Source organism: Bos javanicus, chromosome 3 (assembly GCF_032452875.1).
Source record: "Bos javanicus breed banteng chromosome 3, ARS-OSU_banteng_1.0, whole genome shotgun sequence".
NCBI classification, from domain to species: Eukaryota; Metazoa; Chordata; class Mammalia; order Artiodactyla; family Bovidae; genus Bos; species Bos javanicus.
In genome coordinates, this window is record NC_083870.1 from 46,889,780 (window position 1) to 46,911,762 (window position 21,983).

Below are 21,983 nucleotides of genomic sequence, written 5' to 3' on the forward strand. Positions count from 1 at the left end.
TACCTGGTTTCTCTATGCATATATTTTTACTTTGTTTCTTTGAGGATTTTGACCATCTACCATATAATGCCATGTTCAAAAGATTATAATCTTAGTAATCTTATCATTTGGATTTCCCAGGTGGCTCAGTGGTAAAGAATCCACCTGCCAATGCAGGAGACATGGGTTCCATCCCGGGGTTGGGAGGATCCCCTGGAGAAGGAAATGGCAACCACTCTAGTATTCTTGCCTGGAAAATTCCATGAACAGAGGAGCATGGCAAACTACAGTCTATGGGGTTGCAAAAGAGTCAAACATGACTTAGCAAATAAACAATTTCATCATTTAGTAAATCTGTTGACTATTGTGAGTTTTCATTCATGAAATTTTAGTTGCAAGATCAAATTCACAATTGTATTTTATCATTTTTCCTTTCTATTCCTCTTTGCACTCACTATACCATGTCTAGTCTTTTTATAGGTGACTGTATTAGGATTACTCAGGTCCCCAGTCAAAAAACAGGATTTGTACTGACAGCTCAGAACTACCATTCTGGGAGTTAAAGCTGATCTAGTATCAAAGTCAGTATATGACTTGAGCCCTATCGAGCTGTCTCTGCTTCCTCTTGCCATGCTACCAAGCAGTACATTATAGGCTATAGCCCCTGAGAATGATGCTGACTCATTTTATTTCCTCAGCTCCTGAGGTGGAGCTCTCAGCTGCCTCTTTGTGTTTTCATCCTATAAAGTAGCAGATCTCCAGCTTCAGTCTCCCTAATTGCAATTTCTGTCTTTTAAATTTTTTGTCAGTAAGATGTTTATCTTCTTTTCCAGAATAACAGTGATCCTATATGTATTATTTATAGATGCTATTGCCATACATTTATAGTTGGGAAGAGACAGTTTTATATATAAACTTACAGTGCCATTGTGATCAGAATACTACCTCTCTAGTAATATGAACTTTTATCCTAAGGAATGAAGAGCACCACAGTTAGAATCCACTGAGACTCCTTTTTTTATGTGATCAATCATATTTAAACAAAAAAAAAAAAGTTTTTTCAGAAATCTTGCAAAACAAAGCCATGGAACATTAATAGTCATTGCTAACAAAAAATGCCCCTGTAAGAAATAATTTATGATTAATTTGAGACAAACTGTACTGATTTTAAGTCAAACGATGAGGAGAACAAACTTAATTTTCTTCTCCAGCTAGCCTGTTCACCTATCACCTCATGTCCAGCACTTCCCCCAGTTCACATGTCTGAAGCAATCATTTCCTCTTTGTCTCTTCCCCTTTGAACAACAAAAGGATTAAAATAGATCATTTGAAATTCTCAACTGCTTGATAGGTGTATTTTAAGAGTGCATTCCAAATATTGTATTAACTTTCGAATAGTAAAATGGTTTGTAGCTAATAGGAAATAAAAGATTTTATTTTGTTCCTTACAAATTGGCACTTGTCAAAATACCTCTACAAGGATTAAATTATGTGCCACTGTAGCTTCAACACCCCCTGAAAGGAGTTCAGAGTGGAGATCAGAAATGAGGCCCTGCTCTGCTCTGGGAAAAACTGTCAGAACAGGTCTCCAGATAGATACTTTCAGGAAAAGATTTTAGGAGCCCAACTCTTGCATCTTCTCATAAATAAAATCTTTTCTAGTGATGTCTACTTCTTGTGAATCACAGTCACCAGACTGGCAGCAACCTTCTGCAAAAATGTACCCTTAATTGCGTGTACTACTCACTCTTCACCAAAATCACATATATAACTCCCCTACCTCTTTGGAACAGTTTCTCACAACTTTCTGAAATGCTGTCTCCCAGGCTATAGTCTTCATTTTGCCCCAAATAAACCTAACTCACAACCCTCACATTGTGCTTTTTTTCCTTTCAGTTAGACTGTTTACTATTAAGGAGTTTATTAGTAAGCAAGCTAAGTTGTTCGTTTGTTCTGAGCAGAGAGGCCTTAATTTCACATTAAGCCAATTTATTGCACAAGCCATGAGAACACAACAGAGTAAACAGAGGACCGACCAACACTGACTATAATCTGTGAGCTCCAAGTCAGGAGTTAGAAAATTATGCCTCCAAGCAAAACCCAGCCAATATCTGATTCTCTAGATAAAATTAAATTGGACCACTTACATATAGTCTCTGGCTGTTTTCACAGGAGCAGAATTGAGAATTTTCTCCAGAGTTAAGAATTCTCTATAGAGACTGTATAGCCTGCAAAGCTGAAAATAATTACTCAATAGAAAAAATTTGTTGACCTCTTCCCTAAATGGTCTCCCTCCTTTTTAAAATAATAATAGTTAATTAATTATTTGGCTGTGCCGGTCTTTGTTGCTGTGCAGGCTTTTCTCAAGTTGCGGTGCATGGGCTTCTCAGAGAAGTGGCTTCTCTTGTTGCAGGGCATGGCCTATGGGTTGTGCAGGCTTCAGTAGCTGCAGCACATGGGCTCAGTGGTTGCAGTTCCCGGGCTCTAGAGCACAGGCTCAATAGCTGCGGTGCATGGGTTTAGCTGCTCTGCGTTGTGTGCAATCTTCCCAGATTACGGATTCAACTTGTGTCTTTTGCATTGGCAGGCCAATTCTTTACCACTAAGCCACCAGGGAATCCCTCTCCCTACTTTTTTTTTGAAGGAAAAATTAATAACTGGCCTGGCCACCAAAAGATCTGAGTCTTCCATAATAGAAGAACTTATGTCCATGTTATTATACCAGCCTCTGAAAGAGATGAGTTTCCCCTGCCCTAATTCTGGTCTCCCAATTTTCCCTCTCTATCCACCTACTTCCCTGAAAACATTTTTTCTTCTTCCAACCTAGCCCCACTTTCCTTCTCTATCAATATCTTAATGCCCAGTTGCATACATTATATCATCCTTTCATTTTACTCAATATTTAATCATGTGTCATCACCTCTTTCATCTGCCATATCCCTTTGCTCCATGTGTAACCAGCCAGTCTCCCTCTGATATGTCTTGTACATTCTGTACTTTTCTAGTTTCACAGCCTCTTAGATTCACTCACTCAGCCAGTCTTTCAAACAAAACAACACATTCTTACAACACCTACTGTGTGTACCATGGATTCTGCTAAGCACAAGGAGCATATGGTCTGGAAAGACAGACAAACAGATAAACAAGCACATGCAATGAATTGTTACAATTGAGTTTCATTCATGACCAAAAAGAAAAAGAAAAAAGTATGGAATCAATTCTCCCTTGAATGAAATGAAGAAATTTGTGAGGCATGAAATCTGTGATTTCATGAGATTTTTATCAATAAGAGATTTACTGAATATGTCCTAAAAGTTCTAGAAAATGAAGATTTTTATGAATTAGGTATAGTAAAATTCATTTAAAAATTAAAAGTTATTTTAAGATAAGAATGTATTCACAAGTATACTTTTATCAAATGCTTTAAAGTAGTTATAAAAGACAAGTGAGGCAACATGAAATTAATTAAATATAAATAGAACATGATTGATCTCCTGCCCTTAGGAATTCATTAACTCTCACTGATTGAATTTTAATAAATCAGAATGCATAGAGTTACCTTCAGTGGAGTTGGTGCTGCAGTAGAGGCTCCAAGAGCAAAGAACTCTTCACATTTAAAAATCCCTAAAAGAAACAATGGGTCAAATAGGGAGCCAAATAGTTGGATAGGAAATTTATATCATTTTTTGATGATAACAAAGAGAAAAAAGAGGAGGTAAAGAAGAGGAGGGAGGGGTGGAGGGAGAGATATCCTCCCAACTGATTTGGGAAATCTGCTGAAAGATGAGACTTTCTAAACATCAGTTCTCAATTTGACAGAAGAGACTGACACTGATTTGGAAATTGATCAAGATACCCAGATTTGACCCTTCCCAGTCTGTTCTATCCAGCGAAGTAGGAGCCAAAGCTGTCTGGCCACTTGTTCTCCTGGAGAAAGTTTAACTTTCTCCCTGCAGGCTGCTTTAGTGGAGAGAGAATGTGTGATGAAATCTAGTTACAACAGACACTTAAAAAAAAGATTAAAACTAAGATTTGAAGAATAGACTACCTTGAAAGAACCTAAATTCTGATCATAGAAGGTTTTCAAGTGGAGCTAAAAGTGTTTGGAACGTGTAGGGGCATGCCTCCCATCTCCACCTAGCTTCCGACTCTTGTATCTAGAGGAAGTTTAAACTACTTTTTTGTTGTTCAGCGGCTAAGTCGTGTTTGACTCTTTGTGACCCCATGAACCGTAGTATGTCAGGCTTTCCTGTCCTTCCATATCTCCCAGAGTTTGCTCAAACTCATGTCTATTGAGTCAGTGATGCCATCTAACCATCTTATCCTCTAACACCTCCTTCCCCTCTTTCCCCCAATCTTTGCCAGCATCAGGGTCTTTTCTAATGAGTTGGCTCTTCCTATTAGGTAGTCAAAGTATTGGCGCATTCAGTGTGAGTCCTTCCAATGACTGTTCAGGGTTAATTTCCTTTAGGATTGACTGGTTTGATCTCCTTGTTGTCCAAGGGACTCTGAAGATCTCCAGCACCACAATTTGAAAGCATCAACTCTTCTGTGCTCAGCCTTCTTTATGGTCCAACTCTCACATCAGTCCATGACTACTGGAAAAACCATATAGACTTGACAATAAGGACATTTGTCAGCAATGTGATGTCTCTGCTTTTTAATACACTATCTAGGTTTGTCATAGCTATTCTTCCAAGGAGCAATTGTTTTTAATTTCAAATTTTAATTTTAAGCTACTTAGATAACCTTTTAGATTTATTGTAACTCTGTGGCTTTAACCAATGGTTGCATTTTGAGTCTACTGAAAGCCTGTAAGCCAGAATCTAGTGCAGAAGAGGTATTCAAGATGGGTCTGTACAAAGAATAAGTGGAGTAATACGGATGAACAGACAGGAGAGGGTGAGAAATGAGGAAGCAGAAGAAGGGACCTAGTTTGTCATTTCAAGGCAGTCGAACAGATTTGCCTTGAATGGATATGTATTTACTAGTATGTAACTTTGAGGAACATTACTTAACCTCCCTGAGTCTTGATTTATCATTTAAAAGATTGGGATAAGGTTGAGATAATACCAATCTCATTAGGTTGATTTGAGGAAGAAGTGAGTTGCATGTAAAGTGTGCATCATACTTCACAGTAGATAGTAAACATTCAGGAGATACCATTTCACTTCTTGAAATCCTCATCATTCCTGTTATCTGTATTAAAAAGTAATTTAAATAACTCAAGAAATACAAAGGCATAGTGAGCTGAATTCCATCAACCAGCATGAAAGCTGTAAGGAACCTCTAAATACAAGTCTCAATGTAGCAGTGTAGATATCTAAGGATTTTTTTTTCTGCAGTTAACTTTTATACTAGGAGCATACATGGTATTCCTTTCATATTTTTTTTTTTATTTTAGCCACACAGAGTTATGGGATTTTAAGGTGACGTCGACACAGGGAAGCCTGTGTTTTCTTTTGTTATTATTGGTATCTCCACAGTCTGTTGGCAACTAAGGGGAAAAAGTCACTGTTCAGAGATGCCTGTATGGGAAGATTTAAACCATATCAATTTCAAAGGGTGTATACAGCAAGAAAATATTGCTTCTTTTAGAAAGACTAATGTAAATCAGATTAAGTGATTTAAACAGAAATAAACCTGTAAAGGTTACTAAGGTGCTGATAAGCTTTTATAGCTGTTAGACAAAGAGGGGTATCTCTTATATTTTAAAGGAGGCTTACAGAGGCAGCATTTATTAAGGCAAAGAACAGTAACTGCATGAAAAACCAAACGCGACACTCCCTGGAAGATATATGACCTTTCCAGAGCTCCAAAAGGACATAAGTTCTATAGCAACAGGTTTTTAAGCCACGGTCCTGGATATTTCTTAGTTCCTGGAACACTTTCAGAAGCTCTCTTCCTTTGTCAGCAACCAACAAGGAAAACATGATTTTCTCAAAGATTTTTGTAACACATGAATTGAAATAAATATGAGCATTTATCCACTGGACACCCTCCATTATTAGTTGAGGGCTGCCCCAAAGGCTGCTAACTCTTCTGCCACTTCAAGGCTGACAGGTTCTTCAGAGGCCCATTGCAATGGAAGGGAAGCTGCCAGCACAAGGCAGGTCTGGGCTTCCATGCCACTTCCATCACAGCCATGGCTGAAATCAGAGGTAAACTAAGGGAGTGTGGCCCTGGGCACAAAAGGCATTGCTACAGTGCCCTTTTGGTTGGGTGACAGGGTGTCAGGAATAAATCCTTCTGCACTGAGGACATATTGTACACATGTCCAGATGGAAAGCACTGTGAGTGCTCTGAAGACTCCACCCATGGCACATGACTTACCACATTGTATGCTGATAAGATGGGAGGGAGGGGGGCAGATGGGGATACATGCTCCCCCAGCTACTGACATGATGGAACCAAAGCAGGCAACATGGAGACCTTGCCTCTGGGCACTTCCGTTGTGCACTCTCTCCCCCTTTGGCTTTACCTAGCAAAATCCTATGTGCCTCAAAACATTACTCAAATCCCTTTCCAGGCTGCTTCTGTTCACTAAAATTTTCTTTGACTTTTTGCAACCATGTGTTTGTCCAGGCTGTTGAAGGACACAGGAACAAAAAATATCCACTTCACTGGGAAGGTATCTTTAGGCCAAAAAAGAAGGTAGGCAGTTCCATATAATCAATGAACTAGCTTATTAGAGGGTAACATACTTGATGGGGCAGACAACAATCCAAAGGCATTCATAGCTGCACTCAACACTGGTGAGCGGCCACTGGGACAATCTCATACTTAACCTGAGGGTATGGAGGTAGGGGCTTGGAAACAAGATGTGCACTTCTAAGTCAAGTTTCATGAATGTGTAACTATTATCATGTGCCCTGGGAATATGTCAGGGAAGATTTTCATCATTGACTGGGGACTAACAGAGCGTAGGGGCTACCTGGTCCTCATGATTATTAAACAATGTTAACTACAAAGTCCTTGATGGCAGAAGTGATTCACTGCATAGGGCAGTGCTGGGTAGGGTCAATAGAAGAACAGGAGGAACCGATGCCAAGTAGCATCAGTTATGCTAATAGCCACACACAGGCAAATTTCTGGAACACTCAGATCAAGCCTGTATCTTCTTCTTCCTGTTTGAGTCCAAGTCTGTCCGTTCTTCCTGGCATTCTTTCTGTTCATATCATATTCAAAGTCTTCCTTGTTTTAGTCTGTGTCTACACGTCTCTCTTCCAAAACCCTTCCTTGACTCCTCCAGCAAGATACAACCTCCTGTTTAGTGGCACTTCTCGCTTTCTATCTTACAGCTCTTTATGTGCTTATCTCACCTCTTCTCTCAGATATAATAATAAATCCGTAACACAAGGATCCACATCCCATTGTTTCTGTATACTTCATGTCCTGTAGCACACGGCATGGCTTATTCCAGATATTAAATAAATACTTATTGACTAAATAGAGATTGAATTATAAGCTTGTTGCAGACTGAAGTTGTGGAAATATTTGTGTGTGCTCTCAATATTGCCACGTGTCTCATGCTGCTTGAGGCAGAAATTTTTTGTGTGCTTCCCAGACTCCTTTTCTTCTCCCTCCTGGCACACATCTAGACTAGAAGTCTAGTCTTTCTTGCAGTTGGGTGGGGGAATGTTACAGCATTTGCTGGTAGATGGGAATGCAAGTGATGTGTGCCTCATTTAGGCTCCAAGAAGGTCCTCTTGCTGTCACTCTCCCATTCATTTAGACAGTCTGTGAGAAAGTGCCACTACCCTAGTGGAGTAGAAGCCTCCAGACGAACAAGCACAGGCTCTGAAAGACTAACTCCCCTCATCTCTTCCCTGACCCACGTTTCATAGGAACACGAGTGAAGACTTAACCTTTGGTAGGCTACTGAAATTTATGACTATTTATTATGATACTCGGGCTTCCCTGATAGCTCAGTTGGTAGAGAATCTGCCTGCAATTCTGGAGACACCAGTTCGATTCCTGGATCAGGAAGATCTACTGGAGAAGAGATAGGCTGCCCACTCCAGTATTCTTGGACTTCCCTTGTGGCTCAGCTGGTAAAGAACCCATCTGCAATGTGGGAGACCTGGGTTTGATTCCTGGGTTGGGAAGATCCCCTGGAGAAGGGAAAGGCTATCCACTCCAGTATTCTGGCCAGGAGAATTCCATGGACTATGTAGGACTTCCCCTTTTTTTTGCATTATGATACTCAGCCGACTCTGATCAACAAAAACTCTTAACAGATATTTTTAAATAACCTTATTAACTCTATTTGGAAGATAGTAATGCCATGTTTCTTTGAATTTAAGACACATTATGGAACATCATTATGTTCCATTGAGAAAGAACGAATGCTGTCAATCAAGTTATGACAACCTGTCCCAATTTCCAAGGAGTTAAACTGTACAAAAAAGGGAATCTTAGAATCAATGAAATACCATAATGATAACTTGTGTGTAAAATCGTTCTATCATTTACAAAGTGCTTTAGTGAAATATTCAACCCATTTTTGTAACAAGCATTCATTTAGTCACTTTTTTTTTTTTCTAAATATCATTCTTGGTCCTGAGTATAAGACATAGTCCCTGACCTCAGGGGGTGAACGGTCTAATAAGAGACACTCATAATTAAAAATAATTACAATTCATTTCAGTAGGCATAAGAATAGCTAATGTATACTGTACATGCTTTGCACTAGATGCTGTGAATTACACATATTTCAGGGTTATGTCAGTTCCATGGGATCAGTAGTGTTCTGGTAGTGTGCCACCCAGTAAGTACATCAGAGGGCAGTGTACACAGTCCAGAAACAGCATTGTAAAGAGAGTAACTAAGCGTGTGATTGGGGTGGGCTGCATCAAGCGTTGTGTTACTGAGAAGACAAGGCTGTAACTATGCCTTGAAACTGAAAAGTGTCCACAGGCACATAGCAAACATTCCAGGGTGAGGGAAAAGAGGTACAGAGCAAAGAGGTAATGAATGTTCCAAGATGCTGGTGTCCATCTTCTGAGGAAGTGGGAGGTCAAGGAAGATAAGTCTGGAAAGAGTGTAGTGAATAGTTCACAAGAAGCTTCCTGTGTCAGGTGAAAGTGTTTGGTTTGATTCACTGGGATAATTGGAATTTGAGAGAGATTTTGGGGAGGAGTGGATGTGGGTCTGGATATTACCAAAATAAGGTCAAAATGGCAACTTAAAAAAATAATCCATGAATTTGTCTACATTTTTAGGCACTGAATGTAGTGCCTATATTGTCATCACTGAATGTGATGAAAGAAGATGAGATGGTTGGATGGTATCACTGACTCAATGGACATGAGTTTGAGCAAGCTCTGGGAGCTGGTGATGGACAGGGAAGCTTGGCATGTGCAGTCCATGGGGTCACAAAGAGTCAGACACAACTGACTGAACTGAACCGATAAGCACTGAGTTCAGATTAGCAAAGAAATAGGATCCTTTATGTCTTGGTATCACTCAATCAACAAGAATAAAAGATAAATAGGGAGATCCCTATTTAGATGGCAAAAACATCAAGAACATTTGTTACTGAAATTCATTTGAATTGATTTCATATTACACATGCATAAAAAGATAAGTTTCTATTCCTTTTGCAGTTTTATGAGTTATTACCTAAGACTTTACGGCAATCATTCACAAATCCATTCAGTCCACTTATTACCTCTGGAATATTTTCTTTTAAAAATATTACTAGGAGCAATTTTAACCAGACCAAGTTTCAAGCTTTAAAAGGCAGCTATTTTACATACACAGTAAGTACTTTTTCTGAAAATTTTGTGTTATAGATTCATAATTCACAGTGGGATACCCCTGTTAATATGCACTCACAGCTGCATGCAGCCCTCGGAACCATTATTATATTAAGAATAATGTAAAGACACTTGAACTTATTCTGTATCATCATGCATATTACTGAGTGTGTGTCATTATGAATAGCAGTCACAGCACACATCATAATGGTATGTTAAAGACAGCGTTGTGGTGTAAACTAAATGCACATTAAGAATACTCAAAACTCTTCTGAATTTTAATCGTCCTTATTCATAGGACACAGAGCTCTAATGATCCTCAAAATGCGTGTGATTTAAATAAGCCATCTTTATTCCATTCCATTTAAACCCTTGGTGTGAGTTAATCAGCTTGGGTGGCCTCATTCCTAGTGATGGAAGTGAAGAAATCTTGGCTCACGTGTAGAGAAACGTGTGGTACACAGTGAAAAACAAAGTGAATCATCTCTAACACGTCTCACTAAAGACACCTTACTCACCTCTGGTCCTGCTCATAAAGTTGTATGAATTTAGAAGGGACTCGCTGACGGAGTCGCCCCTTCTGAAAAGCTCGTCTCCAAAGGACTTTAATATAAAATAATTACAACTAAATAAAAATGTTGCCAAAGTTACTCTCAAAGTGTAAAGCAGAGACTTATTAAGAAACAACACTAGAGGGAAGGAGAGGGTGAGACAAATTGAGAAAGTAGCATTGAAACATCATGCATTCAGTTCAGTTCAGTTCAGTTCAGTTGCTCAGTTGTGTCCGACTCTTTGTGATCCCATGAATCGCAGCACACCAGACCTCCCTGTCCATCACCAGCTCCCAAAGTTCACTCAGACTCACGTCCATTGAGTCAGTGATGCCATCCAGCTATCTCATCCTCTGTCGTCCCCTTCTCCTCCTGCCCCCAATCCCTCCCAGCATCAGAGTCTTTTCCAATGAGTCAACTCTTCACATGAGGTGGCCAAAGTACTGGAGCTTCAGCTTTAGCATCATTCCTTCCAAAGAACACCCAGGGCTGATCTCCTTTAGAATGGACTTGTTGGATCTCCTTGCAGTCCAAGGGACTCTCAAGAGTCTTCTCCAACACCACAGTTCAAAAGCATCAATTCTTCAGCACTCAGCTTTCTTCACAGTCCAACTCTCACATCCATACATTACTATATGTAAAACAAATATTTAGTGGGAAGTTGCTATATAACACAGGGAGCTCAAACTGGTGCTCTGGGACAACCTAGAGGGGTGGAATGGGGTAGAGGGTGGGAAAGAGGTTCAAGAGGGAGGGGATATATGTTACTTATGGCTGATTCATGTTGTTGTATGGCAGAAACCAACACAACATTGTAAAGCAAATATCCTCCAATTAAAAATTTAATAAAGGAAACAACACTAGCAATAATCATAACTAACAAAGCTCCATCTATCAAACTCATCTCAGTCATTTTAGTAGCTTTATTTCCTCTGATCTGGTGAGTGTAGCATTGCAGAGGAAAATACCAGGCCTACTACAAGGAATTGCATGATTCCTCCCAAATTTCTTCCAAAGAATATGAACTGCCAGTGAATAAATATGAGGTCTTATGTTCTACTAAAGTGGAACTCACAGTAATCTTTCTCTTTTTCATGTTTAAAACTCTTGTGCTTGGTGATTTGCTTTCAGAGGAGTGAGAAAATGTATGGACACAATATTAAATCCTTTGGACACCTCTAACCGGTTAGAGGGGCTTCCCTGGTGACTCAATGGTAAAGAATCCTCCTGCTAATGCAGAAGACATGGGTTTGATCCCTGGGTCGAGAAAATACCCTAGAGGAGGAAATGGCAACCCACTCCAGTATTGTTGCCTGGGAAATCCCATGGACAGAGGAGCCTGCAGTGGCTATAGGCCCTGGGGTCGCAAAAGAGTCAGACATGACTTAGTGATTTGGAATAGACTGCATTAGCTGTGGTTTGTCTGCTTCTTCTGAAATATAGTTTCCTTTGTGAACCGCTGCTTCCTGGTCCCACTCAGAGTTGTTAGTCCCAGTGTCCTGCCCTCACTAGGTCAATGGTGAATCCAAACCTTGCCAAAATAGCTAGGCATCTTGGGGCCTCGACATTAATGAAGGGATAGAAACCTGACCCAAGCAGAGCAGAAAGTCTTCTCCAAGGGTTCTAGAGCTAATGGGAAAGACACCTATTACCCATGAGAAATGCTAAAGTAGTCAAGTGTTTCCAGCTAAATAACAGCTATGAGATTCCCAGCTGCCATTTTGCCCACCTTGTGCAGAAGCCTAAATGCTAAACACCAAAGCAAAGTGAAGGAATGCAAGTGAAAGAGTCACGAAAGAGCGTTTGAGCTCCTGGTTGCTGCTTTGAATGAGATTGGCTGCATCTCTGGACTTTTCATGGATGTGAACTCATGAAGATTTTTTCATGCCTAAGTTACTTTGAGCTGGATTCCTGTAAGTTGAGAGAGGGAATCCTAAACAGAGATGACTTTTTTCAGTCATTAAGCATCCATGCATCATTTTTTCCAATAAGCTCAAATTTCCCTGGGGCATCCTGTTCCAGTTCTTAGTCCTGGTGCTTCATGTGGGCCTCCAGCTGCAGCTACAGGCTTGGCCAACTGGAGCATCAGATTCCCTTGAACCACAGTGACTTGTTCAAGAATGGGAATGTACTCCAAACAGAGCCAGTGAGGCAGGATTTTGGAAGAAGGATAAAGTCTCTTTTCCACTGGATTTGAACATTGGAGAAACCAAGCTTTAAGTTTATAGGGATTACTATGCTAGGCCGAGCTGTGAAACCAGTAGATCAGAAAGCAGAGTGGAGAAATGAAAAGAGAGAGTAAATACTCATGTATCATTTGCAATCCTGAGACCCTAGAACAACCTGTATCAGAAACTATAGCTGCTCTTAGGTTTTTAATCAATTATTTTTCTTTTTTAGTTAAATCAGCTTGAAGTTTTGTTTTCAGTTTTGTTTTTAATTTTGGCTACTTGTAATTGATCATTCTAATGCACTAATAGTCGCTTGGACTGCAAGGAAATCCAACCAGTCCATTCTGAAGGAGATCAGCCCTGGGTGTTCTTTGGAAGAAATGATGCTAAAGCTGAAGCTCCAGTACTTTGGCCACCTCATGTGAAGAGTTGACTCATTGGAAAATACTCTGATGCTGGGAGGGATTGGGGGCAGGAGGAGAAGGGGACGACAGAGGATGAGATGGCTGGATGGCATCACTGACTCGATGGACGTGAGTCTGAGTGAACTCTGGGGGTTGGTGATGCTGCGATTCATGGGGTCACAAAGAGTTGGACATGACTGAGCGACTGAACTGAACTGAATGCACTAATAATTATTTAATAAATGGGTTACATTGTTGGTATAATATTTGTAGATTTCCCTTGATTTTGTCTCTTCATTACTGGGATGAAATGGTTCTGTGGTCTTTAGTCTTGGAAATACCTGGGAACATGATTCTATAAATCCTCCCATAACACTAACAGAAGAAATTTTAGGAATATGCCTGTTCTTGATCCAAAATAAATGAGAATCCAGCCAAGGACTATATAGTAGACTAAGAACCTATACCTTACTGTCAAGATTATTCAGGAAATAATGAGCAACTTTCATTGGTGAGAAAGTTGCACTACAGAATAAAAGAATTATAATTCTGAGAGGATCTAAGTGAGTAGCTAGTCATGAAAGCTAAAAGGACCCAGAGGGGCCCCTAAACTGAGGCTGTCTACATCGACTCACTTTCATTGCATTCCAGGTGCGGAGTGAGAGGGAAATCAGAATGGGTGCCTGGAAGTCTTGGGACGTTTGCTCTGCTGGTCCACTCATGCTATTATTATGTCCTGTAGCTTTTCCTGAAGCTAAACAATCATGGGTGAAGTCAACTGTTTCTTCCTAGTCTGTCAATCCAAACCCATGATCAGTGCTTCTGTAAAGCAGAGAGGAAATGGCAATTATAGAACATAATTACCTCCTATGCTGGGAGACTCATAAACATAGTTTTGAAAGGAATGATCTATCTTTGGAAATATGTCACAGATTACAAGGAAGAACTTTAAGTAAAATTTATGTATGTATATATGGAGAAGGAAATGGCAACCCACTCCAATATTCTTGCCTGGAGAATCTCATGGACAGAAGAGCCTGGTGGGCTACAGTCCATGGGGTCGCAAAGAGTCAGACACGACCGAGACTAAATAACGTAATAACAAAGTATGTATATAACTTGCCGTCAACCCATAGTTCTGTTGATTATCCCCAAAATCCTCTTTTCCTAAAGCTGTCATCTACATATTCCTCCTATCAAATAACAGTTTGGGTGGAATTTTATCTTCCTCAAAAGTCTCAACATCCATGTATTTTCCTCTGCCTCCTACATTTATAACTCTAGTCTAAAATTCCTTCTGGACTGCAGATATGTATTTCCACTTTCCCTCTCCACCTGGATGTCCTTGTCAGCATCTAAAATTCAAAATTTCCGAACTCAGCTCCTAAAGCAATGTGGTATTTCAATGGCAAAAGATGTAGTATTTCATTTCAAGCAAAGCTGTATATAAATCTTGTCCCTACCACTCAATAGCCATGTGAAGGTAACAAGTAATTTAACCTCTCTGGCCTCAGTTTTGTGGTCTGTAAAATGGAGATTAAAAATACCCATCTCTCAGTACTGTTGCAAGTGATTCAATTAAGCCTGTTAGAACTAGAGCTAATGTTTAATTTCTATTCCTCTTATTTCCATAGATGTGAATAATCCCAATGCCCCTTCCAAGAATGAGAAAGAAAACCAAGGACCACTTCCTCCAACTCTGCACCCTTGATTCATTTCTCCCTGCAAAAGGAGAAGTTCTCTGGTGAGTTCAGAAGGACTTGAAGCTGCTCAGGTTAGTGTCTTCCAAGTTCTTTCTTTCAGAAGTGCCTGCCTTTAGAAAGGATTAGTTCTTTTTAATTTGTTTCCAGTCCTGTGATAAATGCCTACAGTTGTCTAGTTTCACTAGTTGCTAAATCTGTTTGATTCAGGTGAAAAATATGGGCAAGTCCACGTGGCCAGAGACTTTGATCTGCATGTGACTAACTCCTGTGTCCTATTCGTAAATGGTTTCCAATTTGGAGAGAGAAATAAGAATATTATTTCTTTTTTTTTTTTCAGAATTTAACTTAAAAAACAAACTAAACCTTTTAGTTTTACTGGAAAAAAAGTGAAAAACTAGTATACAGAATTCCCATATACCTTCCTGTATCCCTCTCAAATTGTGAGCATCTTGCATCTGCTAGGTGCAGGAAGTTAACGTCAGCACAGAACCATTAACTCATACACAAACTGGGCCGGGGTCCCATCAGGATCCCTGGTGAGGTATCTGCCTCTGGTCTGCACACTTGCTCCCATGTCTCTGGACTTGGGACATGTATGAGGAGTGCTGGCCTGGTGCTTGTGGGGCGCCTATGTTTGGGGATTGGTTGCCATGTTACCCCTGATGTTGGGGAGGCACATGTCCTGGCCTCATAGCAGTGAACAGCAGACCAAGTCCCCTGTCCTGATGCTTCTCCTGCTTGGGGGTTTTCCTTAGTTTTCAAAAGGGACAGTACTGTTCATCGAGTTGAAAGCACTAAGCCTCGAAATGTAGTCAGTGGAGTGGGTCCCTCCCATCGCCACTCCCCAGGGTCCTGAGTACCAGGCTGGGGTTGGGTGTCCTTGGAAAGAGTCTGACTTAGCACAGGCAGAGAGCATCTGTGAGGGAGTGAACTCAGGTGGGGCCCCTGGCACCCTTGCTGGGAGGATGGCCACACATCCTCACCCTGGCCTGTGGCTCCCAGGATTCCTTTCTGCCTCCATCCTCTGCTCTGTTCCCAGAGTTTTGGAATGATGGAGAGAACCTCAGACAGATTGGCAGAAATACCTTGGTTTGGTCAGATCCAACTTTACTGCTCAAAATCCTTCTGTTCTCACAGGGTTTACGTTTTACCCTCAATGAGCTTCTGATGAGTTCTTGGAGGCAGACCACTGGGTTCGGGTGGACAGTAGCCTCGTTGGAGGGCAGAGCTCTTGTGGCAGGTCTGCACTGGACCAGGGGTGGGGCTCAGATCCTACCTGTGCAACCTTAGTGGGGCAGTGGCAAGGGTGAGAAGCTGAGGGCATGGCTCCCACTCCCTTGTGTGCCCGACAGGTGCTGGCAGATCCGACTAGGCACAGGTGAACATTCTGCTCCCCAGACACCCTGGTGAGTACAGCCTTTCCTCCTAAAAAGGGCAAGTGTCAGGGACAGTGTCTTTGCTGAGTGTCACGGGCGCTCCTTGGCCCTAGGTGGGGTTGGGGGAAAGTGTTACTGTCCACCAGTGCCTTGCTGGCCGATTAGGGGGGTTTCCTGGATGAGGGCAGGGGCGAGCTGGGTGGGCTGCCTCCTGGTTCCTTTGCTGTGAGGACTGGAGGCTCTGAGGCAGAAATGTCCAGCCCCAGTGACAGTGACAGTAGCTGGTGAAGATGGTTGTGACTTGCTTTTGCTTTTGGATGAAATGCTTCCTGGGAGGAATATTATTTCTTGACCTCCTAAACCCCAGTGGAAAATGCCCAGCACATTCTATCACACACCAGGAGCTCAAAAATTGTCATAAGCACCTTTCTCCATAAGTACCTGCTGCTGCCCACATTCCCTAATTCAGATCCTCAAGCAGGAGACTCAACTGGCTTCCTAATCTTCTTCCTCTCCCTCATTTCCACATGTAACTGTTCACCAAGTCGGTCTGTTCTACTGTACTGGTTTGTCTTAAATCTATCCTGTCCACTCTACCCTCACTTCCATTGTCTTGGTTCATAAGCTAGTCGCTTCACTCCTGAATTAGTTCAACAAATGGAGAGCTGAACTTAACTGCCTGCCATTGGTCTCCCCTCCTGCCAATGCGTCCTTCATATGACAATGAGAATGAGCTAATATAGGATACAAGCTATATAGCTTTTCCAAAGAACTAAGTCTATTCCAACGTTTCTTTCTAGTCTCATATTCTATTATTTTCCAGCATCTCAATACACACACACACACACACACACACACGCACACACACACACACACCCCATACTGTTCACATGCATATACTCCATGTTGGGATACTTGCCCCAGTTCATCACTGACCATGAGGGTAATTCAGGGTAATTCTGAGGATTACGCGTGTCGACCTAAATAAAAAAGTAAACTGAGGCAAGCTTGATTTACCAGAATGAGTTTATTTGGGAGTGGCTGAGGAATTGCAATTCAGAAACACATGCTGCTGCAAGCTACAGGTGAGTCCCCTGAGGGTCTGAAGTGAACTGTATTTATGCACACAAAGTGAAAAGAGGAGAGGGTGCAATCAGAGGCTAAGTAGGGAGCTCACTGCTTGGGAATGGAAGGAGAATTTTGACAGATGTTCTTTGATCAGGAGATAAGTCCCCATCTTCTGTAAATCAGGCACTTATAGGAAATCAGTTTCTCAGTTTTTAAGTTCTGTTCTTTTGAGGATAGATGTGTGAGATTCTCCATTCATATTCTCCAGTTCCAGGTTAGACTGAAATTCTTTCACATTCAGCTTCCCTAATGATCCCTCATTGACAGTTTGTTGCTTGTGGACAGGGCCCACTGCAGTGCTGACCAATAGCTAAGCAGGACTACTAATGGTCACCCACTGACAGTTGGTTGCTTGAGGGCAGGGCCCACTGAGGTGCCAACCAATGGCTGAGCAGGACCCGAGCCTGGTAACAGGGTGTAGAATAATGACACACAACAAGGGCTGCACTCACTGCCCTCTGTTACAGACCTACCCTAAGGTATATTCACCAGGTTGGCATATATCAGTAATAAAAATTATATTTGGTTCTCCATCTGCTACTCCATTATCTTATTTGAGAATTTGTTCTAAACCCAAGGTAGAGAAGAGAGATGCTATGATTAGCTACTTTCCCAAACACTCCAAAACTCTTGTGTCCAAAATATATACCTGTCTTCTACCCTTGACATTCTCTGTCTTATCTTCAAAATCTAGTCCCAATAGCTCTGCCTCTACAAAGCCTGTCCTGACAATCAAAGGTATTTGAGTTTTAGGAGTGCTGATTACAGATCTTTCTTCCTTTGGATTCAAATCAATGAATAATAGACACATGAGTCAAAACAGGGATTGAAGTAGCCATGTGATTAATGGGAAAACTGGATTGGAGAATTCAGCAGAGCCTCGTACAGCCACCCCCGACACAAACACACTTAAGCATCACACCAGCCACCAGTGAGAAAATAGCTCCCTCACCCTTGCCCACCCCCTCCACTGAGGGATTAACCTTACAAAAATTGTAAACAAAGCTTATTGTTTTCAAAGACAACAGTCCTAGAAATCAAGCCTCTGGATCACACATAAAGAAAAGCACATTTATTAATGTCCAATAAAAAACAAGACCCACTGAAGGTCAGGGTCTTACATTTCACCAGTTAGTTAGCTGACTAAGGGAGTGAAGAAGTAAGAAGCTACCTCCCCACCACTTCAAGTTCAATGTTAGAGGACATTCCTTCCTATATAAAGATGGGGATTAGGGAGAGAAGAGTTTTCTCATATTCCTGTGATATCATGGTTTATAACAACAAATATATTATTTGATCCTGTCTCCATTCTTGGTTCAGAGTTCCTAAAACCATTGGAATTTCTTGAAGCAGAGTTGAAAAGGTGTCTTTTATGTTAAGGAAATGATTCTTGGAAAACCCCTGGGTAACCTAGGGACTGAGGGCTGGTTTCTGGGAACCAACCTTGTAATTAAAGGATTGGAACTTTCAGTCCCACCCCTGACCTCTAGGAAGGGGAGAGGGGCCAAGGTTTCAATTCTGTCACCAATGGCCAATGATTTAATCAATCATGCCTATGTCATGAAGCCTCCAAAACCCCCAAAATTTCAAAGATCTTCTGGGTTGGTGAATGTTCAGGGAGAGTGGCTCTCTCTTCGTAGGTACCTTGCCTGATGCAGCTCTTCCACCTGGTTGTTTCTGAGTTATATACTTTTATAACCTAGTATATATAAGTAAATATTTCTCTAAGTTCTGTAAACCTTTCTAACAAGCTGATCAAACTGAGGAGGGGATTATGGGTAGCAATTGGTGGGTCTGAAGCACAGATAACAACCTGGACTTGAAATTGGCATCTAAAGGATGTTGGGGAGGGCGTTCTTGTAGGATTGAACCCTTAACCTGTGGACTCTGACATGAACTCCAGTGAGTATCAGAAATGAGTTGAATTGTAGGATACCCAGCAGGTACGGGGGAGAAGGCAATGGCATCCCACTCCAGTACTCTTGCCTGGAAAATCCTATGGATGGAGGATCCTGGTAGGCTGCAGTCCATGGGTTCACTAAGAGTCAGACACAACTGAGCGACCTCACTTTCACTTTTCACTTTCATATATTGGAGAAGGAAATGGCAACCCACTCCAGTGTTCTTACCAGGAGAATCCCGGGGATGGCGGAGCCTGGTGGGCTGCCGTCTATGGTGTCGCACAGAGTCGGAGACGACTGAAGTGACCTAACAGCGGCAGCGGGTACAGGAGAATTTCTTGGTGGTGTGGAAAAAAACACATAATTCCCCGATTTGATTTTCTTAACCCTCAGCTTTCCTGAGCTCCCCAAGAAATTTATACATTCCTCTATGAATAGATTTATTTTGCTATATATGTATCTGTTTATGTATATTCCTAAAATATTACTTGTTTAAATACAAATATTTATGTTTCAATGCCTGGCACATAGTAGATTCTCAGTATATTTACTGGCTAAATAGATGAAGTGGAATCATAGAATCTGATGAACAGAAAAGGATCTTAGAAGTCAACTACCTCAATTTTATATCCAAAGCCAAAAATCCTACATCTACACCTTGTTTAAGTACTTCTATGAACAGGAAGTACTTTGGCCACCTGATGCAAAAAGCTGACTAATTTGAAAAGACCCTGATGCTGGGAAAGATTGAAGGCAGGAAGAGAATGGGACAACAGAGGATGAGATGATTGGATGGCATCACTGACTCAATGGACATGGGTTTGAGTAAACTCCGGGAGTTGGGATGGACAGGGAGGCCTGGTGTGCTGCAGTCTGTGGGGTCGCAAAGAGTCTGACACGACTGAGCTACTGAACTGATGAACAGGAACTCAACTTTATAGATTGTATCTAAACAGAGAATATTTAAAAATCACCTCTGTGCACTCAAAAGGACACAATGTAATTTCTTCAGTTTTCTGATCCAAAAAGCATGTTTATTCTAAGCATGAGAAGACAACATACAAATACAAACTTGAAAGACATTCTACAAAATAACTGATCAATAGACTTCAAAAGTGTTAAAGTCATGAAAGACAATGAAAGGAAAAAGAAATATCACATGGAGGAGATTGAGGAGTAAACTAAATGCAGTGTGGGATCCTGGAACAGAATGACATTATTGGGAAAATGGGTGAAATTAAAATCAGGTATGAAATATTAAATAAGGCATGGAGTTTAGTTAATAGTGCTAAACCATGGCTATTTCCTGGCTTTGACAATCAAAGGATGGTTATTTGAAGTGTTAACATTAGGGAAGAGGGGTCAGTGATATACTGATACTCTGTGTACCATCTCTGCAAGTTTTCCATAGATCTAAAATAAATTCAAAATATGTTTCTTTAATAATAATTTTAATAACACATATATGAGTGTGGATTTACAGGAGTGCAAAATCTTACCAGTCCTTTGGTCTACTTAGCACAATGTTGTTCATTTAGCACAATAGTGACAGCCATAAAATTATATCTGGGCCGTAATGACATATCAGGTATCACTGCCAGTGAGAATAGCTGAATGTTGATAGTTAAGCAGAAAAAGTTGAAGTTATTCAGTCATATCTGACTCTGCAACCCTATGGACTATAGCCTGCCATGCTCCTCTGTCCATGGAATTCTCTAGGCAATTCTACTGGAGTGGAGAGCTGTTTCCTTCTCCAGGGGATCTTTCCAACCCAGGGATCAAAGCCAGGTATCCCTCTTTGCCGACAGATTCTTTACCATCTGAGCCACCAGGGAAGCCCAGTTAAGCAGCAAACAGTATACAAATATTTCAGGAGCTCCTTGCACCAACCAGTTTGCTCCTTGCATAACTCTGATGCCAGGTTTGAAACAGCTCTCATATCTTTGGGATTAACATATTACCATGAAAAGGCAGGCAGCAGGGTGGTGAAAAGATCTGAAATGAACCTCCAGGGACCTCTAGTCTTCCTGTTCCTCTTTTCTAAGAGCCATGTCCCCATTTCTCACACTCCAGCCTTATGCTTGAGTTATACTTTAATTCCCTTGCATAGATTTTCTGTGTTACCAGTGTCTATTTAATGGACTTCATGAAGACAGAAGTATTTCACAGAGAAAGTAAGATGAGGGCCTCCCATCATAGTTGTAGAAGAGGTTGTAGGGTGTATGGGCTCATACTAGGGGAGTTTGGTAGGATATGGTGCTGATTTTCTAATGCTCACAACACAATATCAGGACATTAAAAAAAATCTTAGAACATCAATAAACTTCTGAGCAATATTAGCTATTTTAATTTTATTAGAATCTAGGGTAATGCTAAATCTAATTGAAAATAACTTTTTTTTCCTACCTGGAAAAACTTATAGGTTCTTTTTTCTGGTTGGTCTAAGAATTAAATTGATGTGAAACAAATTAACAGAAAAATCACACAACATTTTGATAACGTGTATACGTTTTTCCAGTAGTCGTGTATGGATGTGAGAGTTGGACTGTGAAGAAAGCTGAGCACTGAAGAATTGATGCTTTTGAACTGTGGTGTTGGAGAAGACTCTTGAGAGTCCCTTGGACTGCAGGGAGATCCAGCCAGTCCATTCTAGAGGAGATCAGTCCTGGGTGTTCTTTGGAAGGACTGATGCTAAAGCTGAAACTCTAGTACTTTGGCCACCTCATGTGAAGAGTTGACTCATTGGAAAAGACTCTGATGCTGGGAGGGATTGGGGGCTGGAGGAGAAGGGGACGACAGAGGATGAGATGGCTAGATGGCATCACCAACTCAATGGACGTGAGTCTGAGTGAACTCCGGGAGTTGGTGATGGACAGGGAGGCCTGGCATGCTGCGATTCATGGGGTCGCAAAGAGTCGGACATGACTGAGCAACTGAACTGAACTGAACTGATACATAGGAGAGACCCAAGAGAACTGAGGAATTCCCCATAATAGCTAAAATCCTCAC

At 41.2% G+C, this 21,983-nt stretch overlaps 1 long non-coding RNA gene across 1 annotated transcript in view; it reads left to right on the top strand.

Moving 5' to 3' along the window:
* LOC133244244 (uncharacterized) overlaps nucleotides 1–14,706 on the top strand; it is a 33,985-nt gene extending 19,279 nt beyond the window's left edge. The window contains exon 3 of the long non-coding RNA XR_009735340.1: nucleotides 14,501–14,706. This is a non-coding gene — a long non-coding RNA (uncharacterized LOC133244244). The remainder of the gene's footprint in view (nucleotides 1–14,500) is intronic.
* The last annotated feature ends 7,277 nt before the right edge of the window (nucleotides 14,707–21,983 follow it).